At 37.5% G+C, this 23,459-nt stretch overlaps 1 long non-coding RNA gene across 4 annotated transcripts in view; it reads left to right on the top strand.

Moving 5' to 3' along the window:
* The first annotated feature begins 6,325 nt into the window (after window positions 1–6,325).
* Window positions 6,326–23,459, top strand: part of LOC131424687 (uncharacterized) — a 98,984-nt gene continuing 81,850 nt past the window's right edge. For all 4 annotated transcript variants that reach the window (XR_009228100.1, XR_009228101.1, XR_009228099.1 and 1 more), the window contains exon 1: window positions 6,326–10,344. This is a non-coding gene — a long non-coding RNA (uncharacterized LOC131424687). The remainder of the gene's footprint in view (window positions 10,345–23,459) is intronic.

Here is a 23,459-nt window from a genome sequence, read left to right as displayed (position 1 = left end):
CAACTGAGCTATATCCCTAGCCTTAAATTTTTTATTATTTTATATTTTGGTACTGGGAATTGAACCCAGGGATGCTTTACCAATGAGCTACATCCCCAGTCTTGTTTCTTTTTCCTTTTGAGAAAGGGTCTCACTAAGTTGCTGATCCGGGCCTCAAACTTTTAATCCTACCTCACCCTCCCAAGTCACTGAGATTACATGTGTGTGTCACCACTCCTGGCCCTTGTGTTCCTTTTAAGAACATATTTGCCCACTCTTGTCCAAGGGTAACCAATGTTTGACTGGTATCTATTTAAACCTCAGATAAACAGAATCATGCAGTACATGTTTTTTCGTGTCTATCTGACTGTTTTGAGGTAGAGGTTGCTGGAAATTGAACCAGGGATGTTCTTCTACCACTGAGCTACATTCCCAGCCCTTTTAATTTTTTTTTTTTTTTTTTTTTTTGAGACAGGGTCTCTAAGTTGCTGAGGCCTCCAATTTGCAATTCTCCTGCCTTAGCCTCCTGAGTTTCTGGGAATAAAGCATGCACCACTATGCCTACCTGTGTCTGACTTATTTTTTATTTTCTTTTCTTAAATTTTTAAGTTTTATTTTTATTGACAGAAAGTAATTATATGCATTTATAGGGTACAAAATAATATTTCAATACACATACACATTTTGGAATGAACAAATCAGAGCAAATCCATCACCTTACATACTTCTTTGGGGTAAGAACATTTAAAATTCACTCTTTTAGTAACTTTAAATATACACTATTTTAGCTGGGCGAGGTGGTGCACATGGTAATCCCATCAGATCAAGAGGCTGAGTCAAGAGGATTGCAAGTTCAAAGCCAGCCTCAACAAAAGTGAGGTGCTAAGCAACTCAGTGAGACCCTGTCTCTGAATACAGAATAGGGCTGGGATGTGGGTCAATGGTCGAATGCCCCTGAGTTCAATCCTGCATCCCCACCCAAAAATATATATATATGTACACACACACACTCATTAACTATAGACATCTTGCTGTATACTTGCTATTTTTCTTTTTTAATGTAAATTTATGTAAAATTTTATGTAAATTTATGTAAAAATATGACAGCAGGATGCATTACAATTCTTATTATATATGTAGAGCACAATTTTTCACATCTCTGGTTGTATACATAGTATATTCACACCAATTCATGTCTTCATATATGTACTTTGGTTAGTAATGACCATCACATTCCACCGTCATTAATTACCCCATGCCCCTTCCCTTTCCCTCCAACCCCTCTGCCCTATTTAGAGTTTGTATGTTCCCTCTCATGCTCCCACTCCCTATCCCACTATGAATTTGCCTCCTTTTATATATATATATATATATATATATATATATATATATATATATATATATATATATATATATGAACCATTCAGCATTTGTGGTTTTTTTTGGGCTATTTTTCATTAATGCATTTTAAAGTCATTATACAGCAATGAATATTATGATAGTTGATTATTTTATTTATTTATTTTGGTACCAGGGATTGAACCCAGAGGCACCTACCACTGAGTCACATCATAAGCCCTTTTTTATTTTTAATTTTGAGGCTGGGTCTCACTAAGTTGTCAAGGCTGGCTTTGAACTTGTGATCCTTCTGCCTTAGCCTCCCAATTTGCTGGAATTAAAGGTGTACACCACTGAAATGCATGAATTATTATTTATTTTTATTTTTAAAAATTTTGTTCTTTTTAGTTATACATGACAGTAGGATGCATTTTGACATCTCATACATACAGGCAGTATAACTTTCCATTTTTATGGATGTATATAATGTGGAGTTATACTGGTTGTGTATTCATATACAAGCATAGGAAAGTTATATCCAATTCATTCTACTGTCTTTCCCATTCCCATCCCTCCTCGCTTCCCCCCACTCTGCCCTGTCCAATCTGGTAATTCCCCATTGTGAAGTCAGCATCTGCATATCAGAGAGAACATTTGGCCTTTGGTTTTTGGGGATTGGCTTGCTGGGAGCCATTAGCCAAGTAGGTATGACAATTTCCTTGCCAGCATACCCCATGTTACAGTGACATTGAATGTAGGTGACCTTGCTCAAGGACCAAGGCGGATTAGGGCGTTCCGGTTTAGGTTCCAGGTTTAAGGTTTAAGATTATTCCTGCTGGGAATAGGGCGTATCCTGCTGCCTGAGTTCCCCTTGAGTTCTTACGGGATTCAGACAGTATATTTTGGGAGATAGAAGCCCAGTGGAGGTGGATTTGGGCAGAGAACGTGGATTTCCCCAGAACGTGATTGTAGACGGCTGGTGTGAGTTCGGAAATAAAGAGTTGCTGTTTGAATCTACAAGCTGTGTGGTGGCTCGTGATTGTGTGCCCAGCCAGACTGCGGCATTTGGCGTCCTGTGCGTGGAACTTCTAAAGCTTGGAGGTAAGTGAAATTGCTCGCCCCTGAGGGAAGGCGAGAGAATGGGTGATCAATTCAAAAAACAATGTGTTCCTGTTTTGATTTATTTTGTTTTTATTTCAAGTTGCCTGTTCCTAGAACTTTCTCAGGCAAACTGGGGAAAACGGTTGACTCAAGGTTTGAAGTTGTTCGCCTCCGAGGAAGAGAAATTGTTAGAGGAAAGAGGCACCCCAGTAAGACCAAGAACAGTTAAGGCATATGTTGATACAATACAAAAATGTAGCCCATGGCTTTTTAAAGACGAGTTATTAAGTATATCAATGGGACCATCATGGTATCCTATAGAAGGATTTTTCTTCAACAAGAAAGAGATGGCTAATTCTGTTTACTACATTTGTCTAAGATCTTGGTTTTTAAGACATCTGATTAATTTACAAAGCTAAAGTGTTAAAATATCAACCACTAAATATGAAATAAAGTACTCTTTACTTATTAAGTTCCATAAGGTAATATATTTAAACATTATTTGTGTTTTCATAAATTGGTAAATGGAAAAATGTTTAATATTGCTTTGTGTCTGTGTCTTTGCTAAAACAAGGTTACTAAGTGTTAAGATTCTATCATGTGTAATTTATATACAAAGAGTAGAAAAATTTTCAGTTGGGTTTCAATTATAGTATTATAGTATCATAAAAAACATGAAAGTCTTTCATCTTATTAAAGTGGAGTAATTTGTCTAAATCAGAAATTTTATAAGAGTTGTTTCAAAATGTGAATTTATAAAAAGGGTTAACGGTTTAAAAAGAGAGAAAAAGATTCAAGATGTGGAAATATATTTTAATATAAAAGGTTAAAGGAAAAAGAAATGTTTCTAGATGAGATAATCTCTGTGTGGTAAAGTAAAAAGTTGTAAAATGCCATTTAAAAAGATTTTGAGGAAACTAGACTTACTTTAAAAGCTTGAGAAAGGAAGAAAGAAGAAAAAGGTATTTGTACATGGCAGATTGAGACAGAGCTTCTCAATGGAGTTAAAAAAAAAAAAAGGGCCTTTGGTTGAAGGGCAGCCATGTAAACTAACATTAAAGCAATTTAAACAGAATCTAAACCTCGTTTAAAAGAGTGAAGTTGTAGGTGGTGAAAAAGTACATTTAAAAGTACAGTATAGATGATAATTAAAAGGCTTTAAAAGGTTAAATTGAAGGTGGTTAAAATGCCTTCATGATGGAGGAAAGAAGCTTAATCTTAAAGGCATTACTTTAAAAAAAATGGGAAGATAATAGGATAAAAGATTTAGATAAAGAAGATTAAAAATTTAAAGTGAAAAACTTTAAAGACAGAAGTATAGAAAGTTAAAAAGAAAAAAGATAAAGAAGATGTAGAAAGATAAAAAAAAATGTAGGAAGACAAGAATTTTAAACCCACAAAATAGGAAAAAAAAAAAACTAGGAGGAAAATAAGCAACTAAGGGTAAAAATACAAACCTTAGGAAAAAAAACTAGAAGATAGAAATAAGATAGAAAATGGTTGAAAATGTCAAGTAAGGTATTACACAGATAGAAAATGCAAAAAGCTAAGACAACTATTAGATACAGACATATACTTATTAAAGCAAAAAGAGGGAATTGGATAGGGGTATATATCCCCCAAAGATAAACTTAAAATAACCCTTTTTACTCTAAACTTTTAAAATTTGGATTCATCAGGACTTAGTGCTGCGGAAAGGCATATGTATCCAAAAAATGTACATAAGCCTAAAGTACTTTGGAAAGATATTCTAACAGGACAATGGAAAGGTCCTGACCCAGTGATTGTCTGGAGTCGGGGGTCTGTTTGTGTTTTTCCACAGGGAGAACAGCGGCCGATTTGGATTCCAGAGAGATTAACTAAAACAATTTCTACAGATCGAAAAGAAGATGATTTGACTCAAATCCATAACAGCTGATATCCAGAACTCCAGCTTGGCCATTCTTACATCTGCGACAGTGATTAACCAGGATGCTTTTTTCAATAGCTATTTTATTATTGCATTTTTCCACATCATAAGGTTCTATTTTTATTTTTTGAGCTCATACAAACCTAGGTTAATGTTTTTCTGATCAGTTTTATTTTTTGACTGTGGAGTTTTCAAACATTGCAATGGAGATTTCACCCAGGTAAAGCTACAAGGCCTTTACTATTATGTGTTGTATGTTTGTGTACACTCTTGTGTTTTGTGTTGTATGTTTGTATGTGTGTATGTCCATATTTCTTATATGAGGAGCGCTCATGAAAAAATGGATCCGAATTATTATTATTATTTTTTTATTCACGTGATTTAAATGGTTTAATTTAAATTAGGTAAACAGCTGTTAAGGATTGTTTTTAAAGTAGGTTAACAGATCTGTTTGTTTACTTTCACCTTTCTTTTTCATTATATTTAATAATTCTTTTCAGGATAATGTCTCTTTAGCATCATTGCCAGAATTCCTATCTTCATCCCAGTGCCGGTGAAGACAAAGATACAACCAGACTACAGCTTCTATGATAGCTATCACAGTAAACTGTATAAACTGATGCATCAATGAATATAACTCAACAAGTAATGCTCAATCAAGGAGTTAACTTACTTTGGGAGGAAACGGATTTTGGGAGGAAATGGACATATTGATAGATTCCTCCGCTTTGAACTGCTTGCAGAACTTGCCTGGACTATGTAACTATCGTTTGGTGCAGCGAATTGTGGTAATGCTGGCATATCTTTGCTGATGGTGTCACTAGTGATGCAATTTTTATTTCCTTGCCAGCGCACCCCATGTTAGTTGTGGTAGTGCTGACATATCTTTGCTGATGGTGTCACCAGTGATGCAATTTTTCCCAAGGAGCCGTCAATTGGCTTGGTGTCGTGGCATTTCTGTATCCTCCTCCCTTCTGCTAGTGATGGTCTAAAATTTGGCTTGGCTTATTTCACTTAGCATGATATTCTCTAGTTCCATCCATTTACCGGCAAATGCCAAAATTTCATTCTTCCATATAGCTGAGTAATATTCCATTGTGTATATGTACCACATTTTCTTTATCCATTTATCTGTTGAAGGACACCTAGGTTAGTTCCATAGCTGAGCTATTGTGAATTGAGCTAAAAAGCATGAATTATAAAGCATATTACCTACATTTAATGACTGAGAAAAAATTTAATTTCAATAATACAGGGAAGTTTCATTTGACAGAGATTTGAAGGTGTTGTACTACAAAACTAATAATTTGTTAGCATGTACACACTCCATTAGAAATTCTGTAAGAAGAATTTTCTTCTGAAAGTTGTTCCATAATATGTAGAAGCTTTTCTCTTAAACTCAGCCTTCTTTTTCACGGCTGCTTCTAATTCTGCTTTCCTTTTAGAAGTATCTTTTTGTTTCAAGGCACTTGTCTCTTTCATACCTGCAGCATTTTGGGAGGCCTTTTGGCAAGCAGAGCGTTTCTACCCTTTCAGCCTGGCCTGACTTCTTTAAATCAACCGTTTTCTTTTAAATCAACTGTTGTACTGTGAGATCACCCATATTGTTGCATATAGCAGTAATTTGCTTTTTTCCACTATGTGAATATGCCACAGTTTATCCATTCTATTGTGCATATTAGGGTTGTTACTCATTATGGCTTTTGTGCATGTCTTTTGGTATGCATATGCATTTGATTCTGAGTGATACACATTCATTAGTGAAATTGATAGGTCAGTGCCTTTATAGATTTTTGCCAAGAGGTTTTACAGAATAGTTGTACCACTTAACATTCCATCAGCCGGGCTGGGGTTTTAGCTCAGCGGTAGAGTGCTTACCTCGTACCTGTGAGACCCTGGGTTTGGGAAAAAAAAAAAAAAAAAAATATATATATATATATATATATATATATATATATATATATATGAATAAATTAAAAGTATTATGTCCAACTACAACTAAAAAATAAATATTTAAAAAAAAATTTCATCAGCTGTGTCACCATAGCCTTGTCAGCACCTTACATTATTAGCAATGTTTTATTTGGTTTTTCCTTCTTAGTATTAAGTTGGCAAGTGTAGTGGTATTTCATTGTTTTGATTTGTTTTTTTTAAATGGGTGCTGGGAGTTGAACTCAAGGGCTCTCAACTACTGAGTCACATCCCCAGCCCTATTTTGTATTTTATTTAGAGACAGGGTCTCACTGAGTTGCTTAGTGCCTCACCACTGCTGAGGCTGGCCTTGAACTCGTGATTCTCCTGTCTCAGCCTCCTCAGCTGTTGGGATTACAGGTATGCACCACCACGCCCGGCTAGTGCCTCACTTTAGCTGAGGCTGGCTTTGAACCCATAATCCTCCTGTCTCAGCCTCCCGAGCCACTGGGATTACAGGTGTGTACCACTGTGTCTGGCTCATTGTGGTTTTAATTCGTATTTTTCTACCGTCTGATGATATTAAGCATCTTTTCATGTTTTTTGATGACTTATATATATAGAATACACACACACATGTATATGCATATACATATATTTAAGTGCATGTTTCTGTCTTGTCCATTAAAAAACAATAGTCGAGGGGCTGGGGCTGTAGTTCAGTGGTAGACACTTGCCTCGCAGGTGTGAGGCCCTGAGTTCGATCCTCTGCACCGCATAAAAATAAATGAAAAAAAAAATAAAGATATTGAAAAAAAAAAACAATAGGGGAAACTAGGTGTGTAGTTCAGTGGTACAGAAGGTGTTTAGCACATGTGAGGCTCTGAGTTCAATCCTCAGAAACAAAAAATAGTTTGTTTCTGCTGTATTAATTTGTAGAAATTATTTGGTTTTTTTTTCTTTCCCTTTTTTTTTTTTTTGGTACCAGAAATTAAAACTCAGGGGAACTTGACCACTGAGCCATATCCCCAGCCCCATTTTATATTTTATTTAGAGACAGGGTCTTACTGAGTTGCTCTTAGCGCCTTGCTTTTGCTGATGCTGGCTTTGAACTCTCCATCCTCCTGCTTCAGGCTCCCGAGCTGCTGGGATTACAGGCATGTGCAACTGTGCCCGGCTCATGTTTTTTTCAGGTTTTATATCAATTTTATGATGGCCTCCAAACACATATTAAGTATTTCCTCTTTGTTCTTTGGAAGAATGTCCCGACCAGCAGGACACATCAACGTGGGCAGCGAACCTAGATGGGGAGGAATGAAGGGACAAGAGACACAGAAGGATGACAGCAAGACAAGAGTTCTGATCAAGCTGCAAACTTTTATTGTTCACACAGGGGTATTTATATGCTGGGGATGGGGAAGCTCTCTTATCGGCAGTTGCTGGATGTCTGCACAAGGTGAGATAACCGCAGGATGTTTCAGGAAGATAGGTTTCAGGAAGATAGGTGGCCGCAGGATGTCTCAGGGAGATAGATAGCTGCAGGATGCCTCCCAGGCAGGATGTCTCCCAGGGGGCTGTCAGGCTAATCTTTGAAGGAGAATTTCCTTCTAGTCCCTGACATTTTCCCCCTTTCTTGTATAAAATATTTGACCATACCTTATTGGCCATGTTTTTAGGGGGTGATAGAGGCTCTGTTCCTCTAGAAGGCCTTAGAATATCTCCTGATCCGAGCGAGCGTCTTCACTAGGAGATTTCGTGGTGGCCTTGGCATGTTTTTGGAGGAGACGGCTTTGAGGGGGGAGCATGCCAACCGCCATGCACCAGAGCGTGTCACTCAGAGGTCTTGGGTTTTGGGATCCGTGGTTCCATCCTCCTGCAGTCCTTCCTGCACCCTCTGTCATTATGGCCTAAAGTCCTCACTCCATGGGTGCGTCCTCCCCCAAGCGGAGGGGCCCATGGAGGAGCGAACCCTTATGGCAAGGGCAGGAAGATGGTTGGTCAGAGCTGTTACTTATACTTTTATATAAGAAAGAGAGATCTGTGGGGATGTAAACTTAAGAAATAAGCCTGAAAGAAGGGTAGAACATCCTTTTAAATGTTGGCAGCGCAGTCTTCCATCTCCAGAAGATGATAGTGGACCTGTATGGGCTTAGAGGCCAAAATATTAATCTGTTCTTTAATAAATTGTACCAGCCTGTTTATAATGCAGGGTCCTATGGACACCATTAAAAGCAAACCCAACAAAGGGCCTAATAAGGGAAGAAGGTAGGGTAAAAATCCATTAAGCCCAGTCCAGAGGGGATTTTCAAATAGTTCCCTTCTTCTCTTTTCTAGATCTTCTTGAAGCTGCTTAATTTTAGTGCGTACTATGCCTGATTTATTGGCATAAAAGCAGCATCTTTCCCCTAAGGCCAAGCAAATACCTCCCTGGTTAGCTGTCAGCAAATCTAAGCCTCGTCTGTTTTGAAGGACCACTTCTGCCAGGGAGTCTATTTGGTCCTGTAAATCTTTAATGGTTCCTGATAGAGTTTGTACATCATCTATAAGTTGTTGAGATAGGTGACGGTAAGAGTGTATAGCCGTGCCTAAGCCAGTGGTACCTGTGCCCACAGCAGCTGTTATTCCAAGGCTGGCAAGGAGTGGTAAGGCCTGTATTGCCTGCCTGTGTCTTTTGACTAAGGTGTCTAGGCTAGGAATGGGTGGAGGTTCATCTCCTGGGACAATAGTTATATCAGGGAGTAATAAGGCAAGAACACAGCCACCGGTCCAATTCGCTGGAAGCCTGGGGAAGGCTGAGTTTCCTCCACACATAAAAACTGTGCCATTGGGGGGACAAAGAGATGGGGTGGGTGAGGGATAATTTTTTACTGTTGAGCAATTTCCAAAGGAAGTAACTCCAACATCAATGTCATAGGTATTATTCTGCATCGCGCCTAAAAGACATGATGTAAAAGTGCCTATAGGCTGTACTTTAAAAGGAAATCCAGGTTGGCATGTATTATCACTGTCTATGATAGAATTAATAGGAACTGCCATAGGCATGATTGCCCCTGTTGTCATGCAAAGCCAGCAATCACCAGCAAGGGTGGGGTTGGAATTAAGCAAAGAGAAGGTAGTTTTCAAAATATCTAATGTATTGGTATCTAAATCTGGGAGCTGGGATTTAGGCAGCATTAAGGGATGATATGTGAGCTCAGGGATTTGGGGTTTCAAAAGTTTGATTATCTGAAGATGCTTGACAGCATCAGTGGGTCCTCCACCATCAGAGACCCCTGTAGGGGCCTTAATGGGCCAGCAGGAGGGTTTACCAACAGTGCCTTGGCATCCAGCTGACTGTAACTTGGTATATATGCCTTCTCCTCCCCGGTCAAAGAGGAGGGGGGTATAATGAATAGTGGTCCCCTCTGCTGCATGAGTTTTAGTTAGGGTGGCTTCAAAAAATTGTTCTCCCTGCTTGTTAACACAAATTGAGGCTGACGCATAACAAGAGACATGCATAGCCTGGGTATGCGTACAAGTTGCAGAACAATTTTGGAGAGCTTTACTTGTACTGGGGGGAATAATCTTTGGCTTGTTAACACATACCCATTCAGGCTGATGAAATCCTCCGAGTTGATGGTCAACCTCAGCACGGAGGTAAGCCACCTTAGTCAAGCAGTCAGCAGTCTGGGTCCAACTAGTGGGAGCCTGAGTCCAAGATCCTCCCCTGCATTTGCAGGGGGGGCCAAAAAGGTACTTCCTGATGTTGGAAGGTGGAGGGCTAAGGCCTCCGTATACAAACCTGTTCAGCGGAAGTGCCTTAAGCAGGATCCTCACACAGATTGTTGGCTGCATCTGCAAAAGAGGAAAATTTGTCCTCAGGGGGAGGGCCTCCGTCCCTGGGTTGAGGTAAGTCATTAACCTGTTTAACCAGGCGTTCTGGTAACCATCTTGGGGCTGCTTGCTCTTGGTCCAAAACACAAGCTGAGCCTCGTCCCCAGATGAGGACAGGATCTGGGCCTTTCCATTTATTTGTAAGGGGATCGTGCCACATTACAGGTGGGCGAACAGAATTGGACGAGGGATGCCAGTGTCTGTCTGCGGCCGAATGGCCTTCACTGTCTAGGGTAAGAAAATTAAGGGCAAATAATGCATGGTTAAGGCGATCCCAAAATCTATATTTTAGAATATTATCCTTTAAATAGGTATCTCTTAATTGCCTTTAAAAAATATGATTAAGGTTATTTCCTGTGTAGGGAGCAGTATATAAATCTTACTGTATTTTTTATGGACAATAGATCTAGTCAGAGAACTTATATAATATCAATGAATTTTTTTTAAGTTTGTAACCTTTATTGTTTAAAATTAATATAACTTTAATTTGGAGAACCTTAGTCTTAATAAAATGTTATTTTTTTTTTTAATTTTATGATTATCTAACAAACAAAATATGTAAAAATTAGTATCTCAGTGTCTTAGAATCAATTGATTTTAGTCTCTAAGGACAATTGTTAAAATCGGATTTAAGTTAGTAGTTCAATATACTTAAATGTTTAATCAACAATGTGAATTTATTTACCAAAATTAATCTTTGTCTTAAACAGTAAGAATTATTAGGCAATAAGGATCTTTCTTTAAAGAAATAAACTTACATTTTAATAGGTGCTTATCATGTCAAAATATGGACAAAATCTTAGCTCACATTAGTATAGTTAAACTAGGAAAAATAGCCTGAAATACCCTTAAATTAATTATAGTCAGTTTAGTATATATAAATCTCTTTTTTAATCTTTCTAACTTTTTACATCATCTGTTTAGATAGCAATATAAAAATCTTTTTTACTTAGGAAAATAATTTTATCATTGAAATATGAATATAAAGACCTTGTTTTACCCAAAGATGATTTCTTTCTTTTTAGGATCCAGGTGTGCTTTTTCTTTGTTGAAGCATCCTTTTCTTTTAGAATTTTTTTTTTTTTTTTTTTGTTATACTTGGAACAATTTCTGAAAACCTTAGAATCTATAAACAAATTATTGTACTTTGATAAGAAATATCAATGAAAATATAGTTAAAATCCTTAGATATTTTGTAGACATAATTATAATTATCATCTTATGAGTTTGAACAGTAACTTGAAGATGGTATTTTCACTTAAAAGCAAATTTATAGTAAACACATTTATCTCAAATATCTGTAACTGAAAAGGCAGAGTATCTGATACTTGTAAATACAAAACATAAATAATGGGTTTTCTGTTGAAGAAAAACAATTAGGCAAATATATATTAACTAATCAATTAGGCATGTGCTAATTATTTTATAGATTAACAAATATAGGTTATCTAAATATCTTAAAAATATATATATTAAGAATAAGAACATAACTTATAATTGTATTAATTTTATGTAACCACGTGGTCTTAAAATATTTGGATCCATTTTAATTTATTTTTAACTAGGAGTGCACTCTTCTATGTGACGTCACTTAATGTAACTGAAATAAAATCCTTGTTGAGTATACATATTTATTTTTTATAGTTAGGAATGAGAATAAGGATTTTTTGGTAATCACAGGAACATTGCCGGCTTTGTTCCTGTGGCGAGCAAATGCATCCTCATAACCTCCAAAATTAAAAGTAAAATATAAAGAAGCATGTTTGATCTCTCTCATCAATAGAACATTATTTAGTAACACAACTATAGAGAAAAGTTAGGTTATTTAACTCAGAACTAACTTAAATTTAGGGCTGCAACATAGAAAGCTGTGGAATTAAATTTTGTCTGAAAAAGATATCTTTCGTTAGCATTTACAGGTAGGCATTCTTAAAAATACAGGCTCTGAACAGCTCAGGTATAAATCTGAAACACAGTAGTACAGATTAGTGGCTGGAAGGCGGAACTAGAAGTCCTGTCTGAGTGACTGTGGAAGAACCAATCGGACGCCCGCGAAAGTGTGGGAGGTGGGACCAGGAAGCCCGCTCTTCTGGCCAGGCACCCCATGGTTACCATGGTGATGCAAACAACATGGAGTCTGCTGCCCATTTTCGGGGCTGTCAGGCTAATCTTTGAAGGAGAATTTCCTTCTAGTCCCTGACAGAAGAATTTATATAAGAAGGTGTTATTGCTTATAAAAGCTCTGATTTGTAGAAGTTAGTAATATTTTCTCCAAGAGCAGAGCATAATATAATGATTATTAGTAGAAGTTTGTTGTCAGATTATTTGGTTCTAATTTATGCTGGCCTTGGCAATTAGGATCATAAACTTTTTCTGTACAGTTTTCTTTTTCTTTCTTCCTTTTTTTTTTTTTTTGCCAGTGCTGGACCTTGAACATGCTAGGCCAGCATTCTGCCAATTGAACTACACCCTTAGCCCTCTGCCTCAATTTCCTTAACTGTTAAATGAGGAAAATAATATCTGTGTTATAGGTTTATTCTAATTATGAGATGATATTTAAAATTTACCTATGAAAAGTACTCTACTAAATATGAGGTGCCCATTGAATTGCAGATCTCATTATCATTTATTACCTGAATGTGAGAGTGACATGAACTCTCCACTTGATAGTTGTCCTTGGGAAAAAAAAAAAAAAAAAAAAAAATATATATATATATATATATATATATATATATATATATATATATATATATATATATTGTCACTTACCATAATTGTTTTTTATTTTCTTTCCATTTTTTGGTTGTAGGGATTAAACCTAGGGTGCTCAACCACTGAGCCATATCCCCAGCCCTTTTTATTTTTATTATTATTTTTTAAAAATTTGAAACAGTATTTTGCTAAGTTACTTAGGGCCTCACTAACTTGTTGAGGCTGGCCTTGAACTTGCAATTCTCTTGCCTCAGCTTCTTGAGCAGCTGGAATTATAAGCATGCAAAACCACTCTTGGCTCTACAAATTTGACTTTTAAAAAATGTATTTATTCATTTATTTTGGTGCTGGAGATTTAAAACCAGGGCTTTGTGAATGCTAAGCATACTCTCTACCCCTGAGTTCTACCCCTAGTTGACATTAGAAATTTTTAATCCATCCACTCCATTCCATCCTTCCCTACCCCAACCTCCTTTATTTTGTTAATTTATCAGGATATTACTGGCTCTTTCCTTTCTGGTGAGTCTCTCTTATTTCAAGAGTTCTTGACATTGCATGGTGTATTGCAGATCATGTGAGCACTCTGCATTTTGTTGTAACTATACATCTATAGCAAGAACTTGTTTCCCACTAAGGAGCATTTCCCTCTTCAGCATTTTCCCTGCAGAAATTTGTGGGTGCTTTATTCCTCAAGGCCTTGCCCATTTGATCACATTTGGTATTGGACCTCTCAAATGAAAGACCATTGTGTGTGTGTGTGTGTGTGTGTGTATACAGGATTCCTGGATTAAAATTCTTTTCTTATAATTTCATTGTCTTTTTGCTCCTTCTATCGCAGAGGAGACATTGGAAGCAAGGATATCTCTTTTACCTGCAATACTCTACTATTATTTCATCCAGAAACTTATAAGATTTTTTCAATCAGAATTATATGAACGTATGTCTCAATATGTTTTCTTCATTAACATTAGGTTTTTTTTCTTTCAACACTAGATGTTTTACTCTACTATCTTGCTTATGTGGATTCTGAGAAGTTTGCTATAATTTTTATCCTTGTGTCTTTTTTTTTTTCTTCAGTAATGTAGATTGAACTCAGGGACACTGTGCAGCTGAGCTATACCATCAGCTCTTTTTATTTTTTGAGACAGGTTGTCATTAAGTTTCTCACAATTGTGATCCTCCTGCCTCAGCTGGGAATAGCTGAGATTACAGGTGTGTGCCACTAGGCCTGGCGCTGTTGACGTATTTTCAAATGCATTTTTTTTTTCCATCAGCTTTGGTGTGATATGCCCATCAAGGACATTCCTCATTTCTGTTACTGTGTATTTGACTTGTAGAATTTCTTTTAAGTTTTTTTCTTAGAATTTCTTCTCTGCTTATATTACTCATTTTTTTTTCTTAAGTGCTGTCTGCTCTTTTTTCATTCAGGTGCTTAATATATTCATCATAGTTATTTCCTTTCTTTTCTTTTCTTTTTTGTACCAGGGATTGAATCCAGGGGCGCTTAACCACTGAGATACATCCCCAAGCCCTTTTCACGTTTTATTTAGAGACACAGTCTTGCTAAGTTGCTGATATTGGCTTTGAACTCTCGATCCTCCTGTCTCAGGCTCTTGAGCCTTTGAGATTAAAGGTGTGTGCCACTGTGCCCTGCTTATCATAGTTATTTTATGTTCCTTGGATAACTCTTAACATCTGTGTCATAGCTGAGTCTGGTCCTGATGATTGCTTTTTCTCTTCTGACTATGCTTTTTTTCATGGCATTTAGCATGTCTTATAGTATTTTGAAAGCTAGATGTATTGCATCTGCTAATATGAACTGATGTAAACAGGTCTTTGTGTGAGGATTTATGTTATCTGTCTAGGAGTTGGGTTTGTTGAATATTTGCAATAGTTCCAGTTTCCAGAGGCTTCAGATTCCATTAACATTTTCAGTTTTGTTTGTTCTCTATTTTCTTTTTCCTGACTTATAGGTGACTGTCTTTCTGTCTTTTCTTTTCAGTCCTCACATGGTAGGGAAAGAGAGGGAGAGAATACTCTTTTTGTTGTTAATCTTTGTTTTTATTTTGTTTTGTTTTGTTTTGGATTCATGGTCTCACTCTGTTGCTCATGCTGGTCTCAAACTCTTGGGAATAAGCAATTCTCCTGCCTCAGCCTCCCAAGTAGGTTGAACTATAGGCACCTGCTACCACCCCTTACCTTTCTCTATCCTATTGACTTCAGGTTACTTGGGAGAGGGTCTGTCTTTCACTAGTTTTACTTTGCTGGGGCTTGTTGGGATCAGTGGTAAATTGTAGAAAAGGAAGCATTCTTAACCATTAAATCTCTGTTTGCTTGTTTGTTTTGGCAATACTAGGGATTCAACCTAGGGCTTAGCATATGCTAGGCAAGTGCTCTATCATTGAGTTACATCCTCAAATATTTTAAAATTTTATTTTGATACAAGGTCTTGCTAAGTTTTCCAGGCTGGCTTGAACATACCATCCTCTTATCTTTACCTTCTGAGTAGCCAGAATTACAGGTGTGTGCCACTGGTTCCAGCTCATACATGTCATTTTAAATTGTCTAATAGCCATATTAAAAAAATAGAAAGGAGCCGGGTACAGTGGTGCACACTTGTAATCTCAGCAATTTGGGAGGCCAGAGCAGGAGAATTGCAAAATTGAAAGTTGATGGTCAGCCTGGGCAACTTAGTGAGACCCTGTCTCAAAATAAAAAATAAAAAATGAAAGGGCTGGGGATGTAGCTCAGTGGTAGAGTACCCCTGAGTTTAATCCCCAGTATCTTTCTCTGTTTCTCTCTCTCTCTCTCTCTCTCTCTCTCTCTCTCTCTCTCTCTCTCTCTCTCTCACACACACACACACACACATACACACACAAACAGGGAAAATTAATTTAATTTCGTTGTTGGTTTTTTTTTTTAAGATAGAGTGTCACTATGTTGCCCATGCTGGTCTTAAAGTCTTAGACTCAAGTGACTGTCCCACCTCAGCCTCTTTAGTAGCTGGGACTATAGGCCTGTGCCATCACACCTGGCATGAAAATTAATTAATTAATTTTTTTTTTTTTAGAGAGAGAGAGAGAGAATTTATTTATTTATTTTAGTTTTCGGTGAACACAACATCTTTGTTTGTATGTGGTGCTGAGTATCGAACCCGGGCCGCATGCATGCCAGGCGAGCGCTCTACCGCTTGAGCCACATCCCCAGCCCCCAAAATTAATTTTAATATATTTAATTTAACTAGTATTATAATATATAATTAATATTTTTAAATGCTATGAATAATTAATACCTTAAAATGCAATGAATAAAATCTTTTACCTTTTTTCATGGGTTCTGGTGATCAAACTCAGGCTCTCAAACAAGTGAAGCAAATATTCTACCATTGAATTATTCTCCCAGTCCCCTTTCATATTGTTTTGTTCTAAGTGTTTGAAATCTGGTGAGTATCTTATAATTAAAGCACCTCACATTTTTAAAAATATTTTTTAAAAATGTTTTTTAGTTGTAGTTGGACACAATATCTTTATTTTATTTATTTATTTATTTATTTATTTATTTTTAAAGAGAGAGTGAGAGACAGAGAGACAGAGAGAGAGAATTTTTTAATATTTATTTTTTAGTTCTTGGCGGACACAACATCTTTGTATGTGGTGCTGAGGATCGAACCCGGGCCGCACGCATGCCAGGCAAGCGCGCTACGGCTTGAGCCACATCTCCAGCCCATTTTATTTTATTTATTTTTATGTGGCGCTGAGGGTCGAACCCAGAGCCTCGCACATGCTAAGCGAGCGCTCTACTGCTGAGCCACAACCCCAGCCCCTTAATATTTTTTTTTTAGTTGTAGATGGACACAATATCTTTATTTATTTATTTTTATGTGGTGCTGAGAATCGAACCCAGTGCCTCAAGCATGCAAAGCACATACTCTACCATTAAGCTACATCCCTAGCCCTCACCAAACAGTTTTGTCTGGCCACATTTCCAGTGCTCCGTAATCCTTGTGGTTTATCAGAAATCTGCATCATTTCTTCTAAAGCAGACTTAGACTTGTAATTCTAGTGTTTAGTTCATTTCTTTGTTGACTATTATTCGCAACTATGATTTCAACAGTGGACTTTATGCCCTAAGGAGGTGATCTGAAAGCATGGATTCTAGACCTGTAGCATCTTGGGCATCACCTGGGTGCTTATTAGAAATGCAGATTTAGGCTGGGCATAGTGATGCACATCTGTAATCCTAGTGGCTTGGGAGGCTGAGGCAGGAAGATTACCAAGTTAAAAGCCAGTCTCAGCAACTTAACAAGGCTCTTAGGAATTTATTTATTTATTTATTTATTTATTTATTTTTAAAGAGAGAGAGAATTTTTTAATATTTATTTTTTAATTTTCGGCGGACACAACATCTTTGTTTGTATGTGGTGCTGAGGATCGAACCCGGGCCGCACGCATGCCAGGCGAGTGCGCTACCACTTGAGCCACATCCCCAGCCCCGGCTCTCAGGAATTTAATGAGACCATTTCTTCAAATAAAATTATAAAAAGGGCTAGGGATGTGGCTCAGTGGTAAAGTGCCCTGGTTCAATGCCTACTACCACACACACAAAAAAAAGAAAAAAAGAAAAAGAAAAAAGAAAGAAAGATAGAAAAGAAATGCAGATTTAGTTATTCTGTAGGCATTCCTGCTTGTATTTAGGGTTTATTTTTTTTATTTTTTATTTTTTTTAAAGAGAGAGGGGGAGAGAGAGAAAGAAAGAGAGAGAATTTTTAATATTTATTTTTCAGTTTTTAGCAGACACAACATCTTTGTTTGTATGTGGTGTTGAGGATTGAATCCGGGCTGCACGCATGCCAGGCGAGCGCGCTACCACTTGAGCCACATCCCCAGCCCTAGGGTTTATTTTTCTTAGATTAATTTGATATTACTGTATTTTTCTTCTGTATTTACTGTTTTCTAGATTGAAGTTCAGGGAATTATGCCACATAAGTCAGCTCTTATCTTCTGAGTGTTTTTCTATAAACAAAGTCTTATTGGAAAATAGATGAGCCTATGTATTTTCATATTGTTTAAGACTGATGGCACATTATAATTGAGTACTTGTAGCAGGGATCCAAAGGCTTTCAAAGCGTAAAATAATACCACCTGGATTTTTTTATTTTGTAGTTGTAGATGGACATAATGCCTTTATTTACTTTTATATGGTACTAAGGATCAAACCCAGTGCTTCACACATGCTAGGCAAGTGCTCTGCCACTGAGCCATAGCCTTAGCCCAATACCATCTGGCTCTTTAATGAAAATTTTCCAAACCCTGCTCTTAGATCATTGATTTTCCAACTTCATTGTTTATTACAGTCAGTTGGAGGGCTTGTTAAAATAGCATTTGCTGGACCTTCCTCCCAAAGTGTCTGTTTTATATATATTAGTTAATTAATGCTATGTAAGAAGTTATCTAAAAACTTAGTAGCTTAAGACAACAACAAACATTTGTTATCTTGTATAATTTTTTGAGGGGGGTCAGATATTTGCAAGAGGCTTAGCCAGTGTGGCTCTGACTTGGGATGCCACGGGCTACAGTTATTTGTAGTCTTCATGGGGCTGGAGGAATAGCTTTTGTGATGGCTCACTTACAGGCTAACCATGTTAGTGCTAACATCTGGCAGGAGGCCTCATTTCTTGGCCATGTGGACCTTTCTATACTACTGCTTGAATAGCCTCATGACATGGCAGCTGACATGGCAGCTGGCTTTCTCCAGAGAAAACGATCCAGAAAGGAGCAAGGTAGAAGCAGCAATCGTCTTTTTTGAGTGGGCCTCAGAAGTCACACTGTTGAGGTGGGAGAATTTAAGTTTGAGGCCAGCCTGAGCAACTTAGTGAGACTCTGCTTCAAAAAATATAAAAGGTGAGGGATAACTCAGTTGTAGAGTGCCACTGGGTTTAATCCCTTGCAGGAAAAGAAAAAAAAATGTCACTATTATCATTTTCACATCTTTTTGGTTACTAAGGTCCAGCTTCATTTAATACAAAAGGAGATTGTATAAAGGAAGGAACAGCAGGTGATGAAAGTCATTGGGGTCTTGGGAGCTGACTACTACAGAAGATCTGGGATGGGGCCTGGGAGTTTACATTTCTAACAGGTTTACAGGTGATATTGCTGTTGTTGATCTGGGACTATACTTTGAAAACACTACTATGAGTGCCCAAGGAAAGCTATTGAAATATGGAAAGGAATTATGCATTTAGTATTTGTAGAAAAAAGAGGTTGCATAGACATATACGTATAAATAGCTACACTACATGGTGCATGCCTGAAATCTTGGCAACTCAGGAGGTAGGAGGATTGCAAGTCAAGCAATCTAGTGAGATCCTGTCTCAAAATCAAAAATAAAAAGGGCTGGGGATGTAGTTTAGTGGTAAAGTGCCCCTGGGTTAAATCCTCAGTACAAAAAAAATTAGATGAATAAATAAATAGCTATGCTAGTTGAAAGCTCAACTTTTTATTTTTTGAGATCATGGTCTTGCTGTGTTGCCTAGGCTGTCCTTGAACCCAGAATTCTCCCACCCTAGCCTCCCCAGTGGCTGGGATTATAGGTACAGTATATAGGTGCACACCATTGCACCTGGCTTGAGTGCTCAGACTTTAATTAAAGGGTAGATGGTCAAATATTTTGGAACCTCCATGTGGTAGGAATATGTTTCCAATTATAATCTTGTTTCTGATTATATGGGGCTTTAACTTAATAGATTTTTTTGGAGGGGGTACTGGTGATCAAACCCAGGGGTGCTTAACCACTGAGCCACATCCCCAGCCTCTTTTTTATATTTTATTTAGAGATAGGGTCTTGCTGAGTTGCGTAGGGCCTCGTGAAGTTGCTGAGCTGACTTTGAACTCATAATCCTCCTGCCTCACCCTCCCGAGCTGCTGGGATTACAGGCGTGTGCTACCACACCTGGCTAACTTTATATATTTCAGCCCTTATGCCTGAATGCCTTTGCTTATGTAGTTGACTCATATGTATGAAGAAAATATGATTTATGTGTCAAGACTTAAAACTTCACTCCTCAATGAAGTTTAACCTTAACTTTTCTCTTTGTGACTGTTTATCTCTCAGAAACTTACAATATTGCTACTGTAATACTTAGTATATGTATTTATGTTCTAGTTTGTTTTATTTTTCAACTTTATAGTTGAAGATTTACAGTGAAAACTTTATGGTGGATGTGAAAACTTTACAGTGAATGTGACAAGGTGTTAGATCCCAAGCATTTCATGTTGTGCAGTTTCTTTGTGCTTTCTAGGTTCTAGGGGTCAGGGTCATTTAGGGATGGGGCTGTGGGCTTCTCCCAGGAGGAGTGGCAGCACCTGGGCCCTCTCAGAGGATCTTGTACAGGGATGTGATGCTGGAGAACTATAGCCACCTTGTTTCGGTGGGTAAGGAATGTGTAACTTGTACCTCCAAATGGAATTTATTTCTTTTTTACTTGCCAATTACACGTTTTTTGTAAACAATATGAAGGCATGGGATTTAGGTATCAAAGTTGACTGATCCCTTTGGGACACCATAAAGAATATCTGTGTTCTGTTCTCTCTTACATGTTCAAGAGGACCTATTTTTTTTTTTTTTTTTTTTTTGGCGGGGGGCGGTACTGCGGATTGAACTCAGGGGCACTCAACCACTCACTGAGCCATATTCCCAGCCTTATTTTGTATTTTATTTAGAGACAGGGTCTTACTGAGTTGCTTAGCGCCTCACTTTTGCTGAGGCTGGCTTTGAACTCATGATCCTGAGCCACTTGAATTATAGGCATGTATCACCGTGCCCAGCCCAGTGGACTTATTTTTGTGCAGGCACACTTTTTCTTTTAAGGTCCCAAACCTCACATTATCTGGAGTATGATTTGTGTTACTGCCATTTATAGGGTATTGTGTTACCAAACCAGAGGTTATTTCAAATTGGAGCATGGCTCCAATTTGGATGTTAGAGAATGAATCCCCAAACCAGAGTCACCTGGGTGAGTTAGTGAATATATAGGAAACAATAAATATTGAGTAACTGGATCCAGGAATGTCATTTACATTACCTTGAAAATTTCCAAGAATATTTTTTTTAGAGTTACTAGAATTTTGGAAATGACAGGGTAATTTGCATGAATGCCTCAGATGTATATACATCACACTGGCAGATAACAACTAAATGGGCTTTGTTTTCTTCCAAAAATTAAATCCTTACCTCACTTAAGATATCTGCCTACTCTTTCTTTATCAATTTCTGCTCTTGTCTTTTCATCATATATTAGTTACTTATTCAGTAAATTATATTTATATGCTGGAGGTAACAGTATAATGACTCTGTGTTCTAGTGGTTAAAAAGAATGAGATGTGGTGCACTGTTTAAAAAAGTGTGATCAGGCAATGGCCTCTTTGAAGTCAGTATAATAGTGAACACAAATTTGAATGAAGTAAGGCAATGGATTCTGAACATTCTGGCCAGATGGTATGCTTTGTGCTATGAACCTTAAGGCCAGAGTGGTGACTATATAGGACAGCAGAGAGACACTCTATATAGGAATCTGAGGGTAACAGGGATCACATCAGAGATGTTGTCAGAGAGAGATATAGGACCAGACTGTGTTGGGCTTTATTGGTCATTGTAAGCTCATTTTATTCTAGTTCAGATAGAGCCATTGGTAAGTATGTTCATACCTTTTCTTGGCTGCGACCAATGCCTGATATTCTTAGAGAAGTAAAAGTTTATTTTGGCTCACAGTTTCAGAGGGCTCAATTTATGCTTAGCCAACTCCATTTCTCCGGGCCTTAGGTGAGACAGAACATCATGGTGTAAGTGTGTGGCAGAGGAAAGTTGCTAAACTTATAGCAGCCGGAAAGCAGAGAGACAGAGACAGGAAGGGGCCAGGGACTGATATAGTCCCTAGGGGCACATCCCAATGACCTAATTCCTCCAGCAATGCCTCACCTGCCTACACTTGCCACCCAGTAGTCCATTCAAATGATCATCAGAGTGAATCTACTGATGAGGTGAATCCACAGCTCTCATGATCCACTCATTTCACTTCTGGACATTGTTTCATTTTCTAACAAATGAATTTATTTTTGGGAGCATCCCAGATCCAAACCATAACCACAAATTTTGAGCAAAGGAGCACATACTCTCCATGTATATATACCTCTGGCAGCTGTATGGTGGAATGCTGACTGAGGGGTGGGGAAGAGGCTTGGTAAAATCAGGGAGGGCAGGCATTTGGCAATAGTCAGTGCAAAGGATAGCAGTAATTTATACTACTTTAGGAATCCTGAAAGTCAAGTGACATGGTTGGGCTGGGAATATATTTGGAAGTCAGAGCCAAAACAGGATTTTCTGTTAGACTGAATTGAGTACAAGGAAAGAATAATAAACATAATCTCAAAGATTTTTATATTGGGTTGAGGTTTATCGAAGGTTTTTATCTTGTAGTTTAGTAGAGAGCACTTACCTAGAATGTACAGGGACCTCGGTTCCATCCCCAGCAACACACACACATACACCCATACCCACACACACACACAGGTTTTAAGAAAAAGGAAACCAATTGACATGTTTTATTGTTTACTGTATATTCAAAGGGACTTAAACCCTCTTGTTAAAATACAGATGTTATCAATTTGGATTTTTAAAAATCTACTTCTGTGGTGTTTGAGAATCACATGAAATATGGATAGGAAATTTAGGAATATGAAAGGATATGAATATGAAATATGAATATGAAATGATACTATTCAAATACTAAACAAAACAGGGGATTAACTCTTGATATAGTATATTATAAGGGTTCCATTGACCCAACTTTAGGTGTTTTTTAAATATTGTTTTTAGTTGTCAATGGACCTTTACTTAATTAATTCATTTGTATGTGGTGCTGAGAATTGAACTCGGTGCTTCATACATGCTAGGCAAGAGCTTTACACTGAACTACAACCCCAGTCCAAGATGTTTTCTTTTTCTTTTAGTACTAGGGATTGAATCCAGGGCACATGCATGAAAACATTCTATCAGTGAGTTACATCCCCAGCACTTTTTTCAGATTTTATTTTGAGACAGGATCTCACTAAATTGCCCAGGCTGGCCTTGAATTTGTAATCCTCCTGCCTAAGCTCCCAAATAACTGGGATTACAGGCATATTCTCCCATGCCCAGCCCAGTTTTACCTCTTGAATTTGTGTTCAGTGCATTTCTCACTATTTGTAAGCATTGATATTTCATGCCTTTTGTAATTTTTCTTAATTTTTTTGGTGGTACTAGGGAAATGAACCCAGGACCTTATACATGCTAGGCAAACTCTCTACCACTGAGCTACATCCACAGCCCTCATCATTTTTTGTAATTATAAATTATCAAAAACTTAATTTGAATGACCAGAGAATATTTACTTACATTTATTAATTGAATAAAAGTCTGTTTATAATTAAACATATGGGTGAATTGGTTCCATTTATAAATCTAAGAAACATTATAGAGGCTATAGTGATCTGTTTTTTCCTGTTTGAAAGGTTTTGCTGTTTTATCACTGTAGAGTTATTTTAACATTATTCATCAGTTATGCCCCACTATGGTAAAGTGAAATGGACCAAAACAGTATGAA

This window comes from Marmota monax, unplaced genomic scaffold (genome assembly GCF_021218885.2).
Source record: "Marmota monax isolate L192 unplaced genomic scaffold, Marmota_monax_Labrador192_F-V1.1 WCK01_AAM20220418_F8-fsc00161, whole genome shotgun sequence".
NCBI classification, from domain to species: domain Eukaryota; kingdom Metazoa; phylum Chordata; class Mammalia; order Rodentia; family Sciuridae; genus Marmota; species Marmota monax.
Note: the sequence above shows the minus strand (reverse complement) of the source record. Positions and strands in the feature narration are given on the sequence as shown.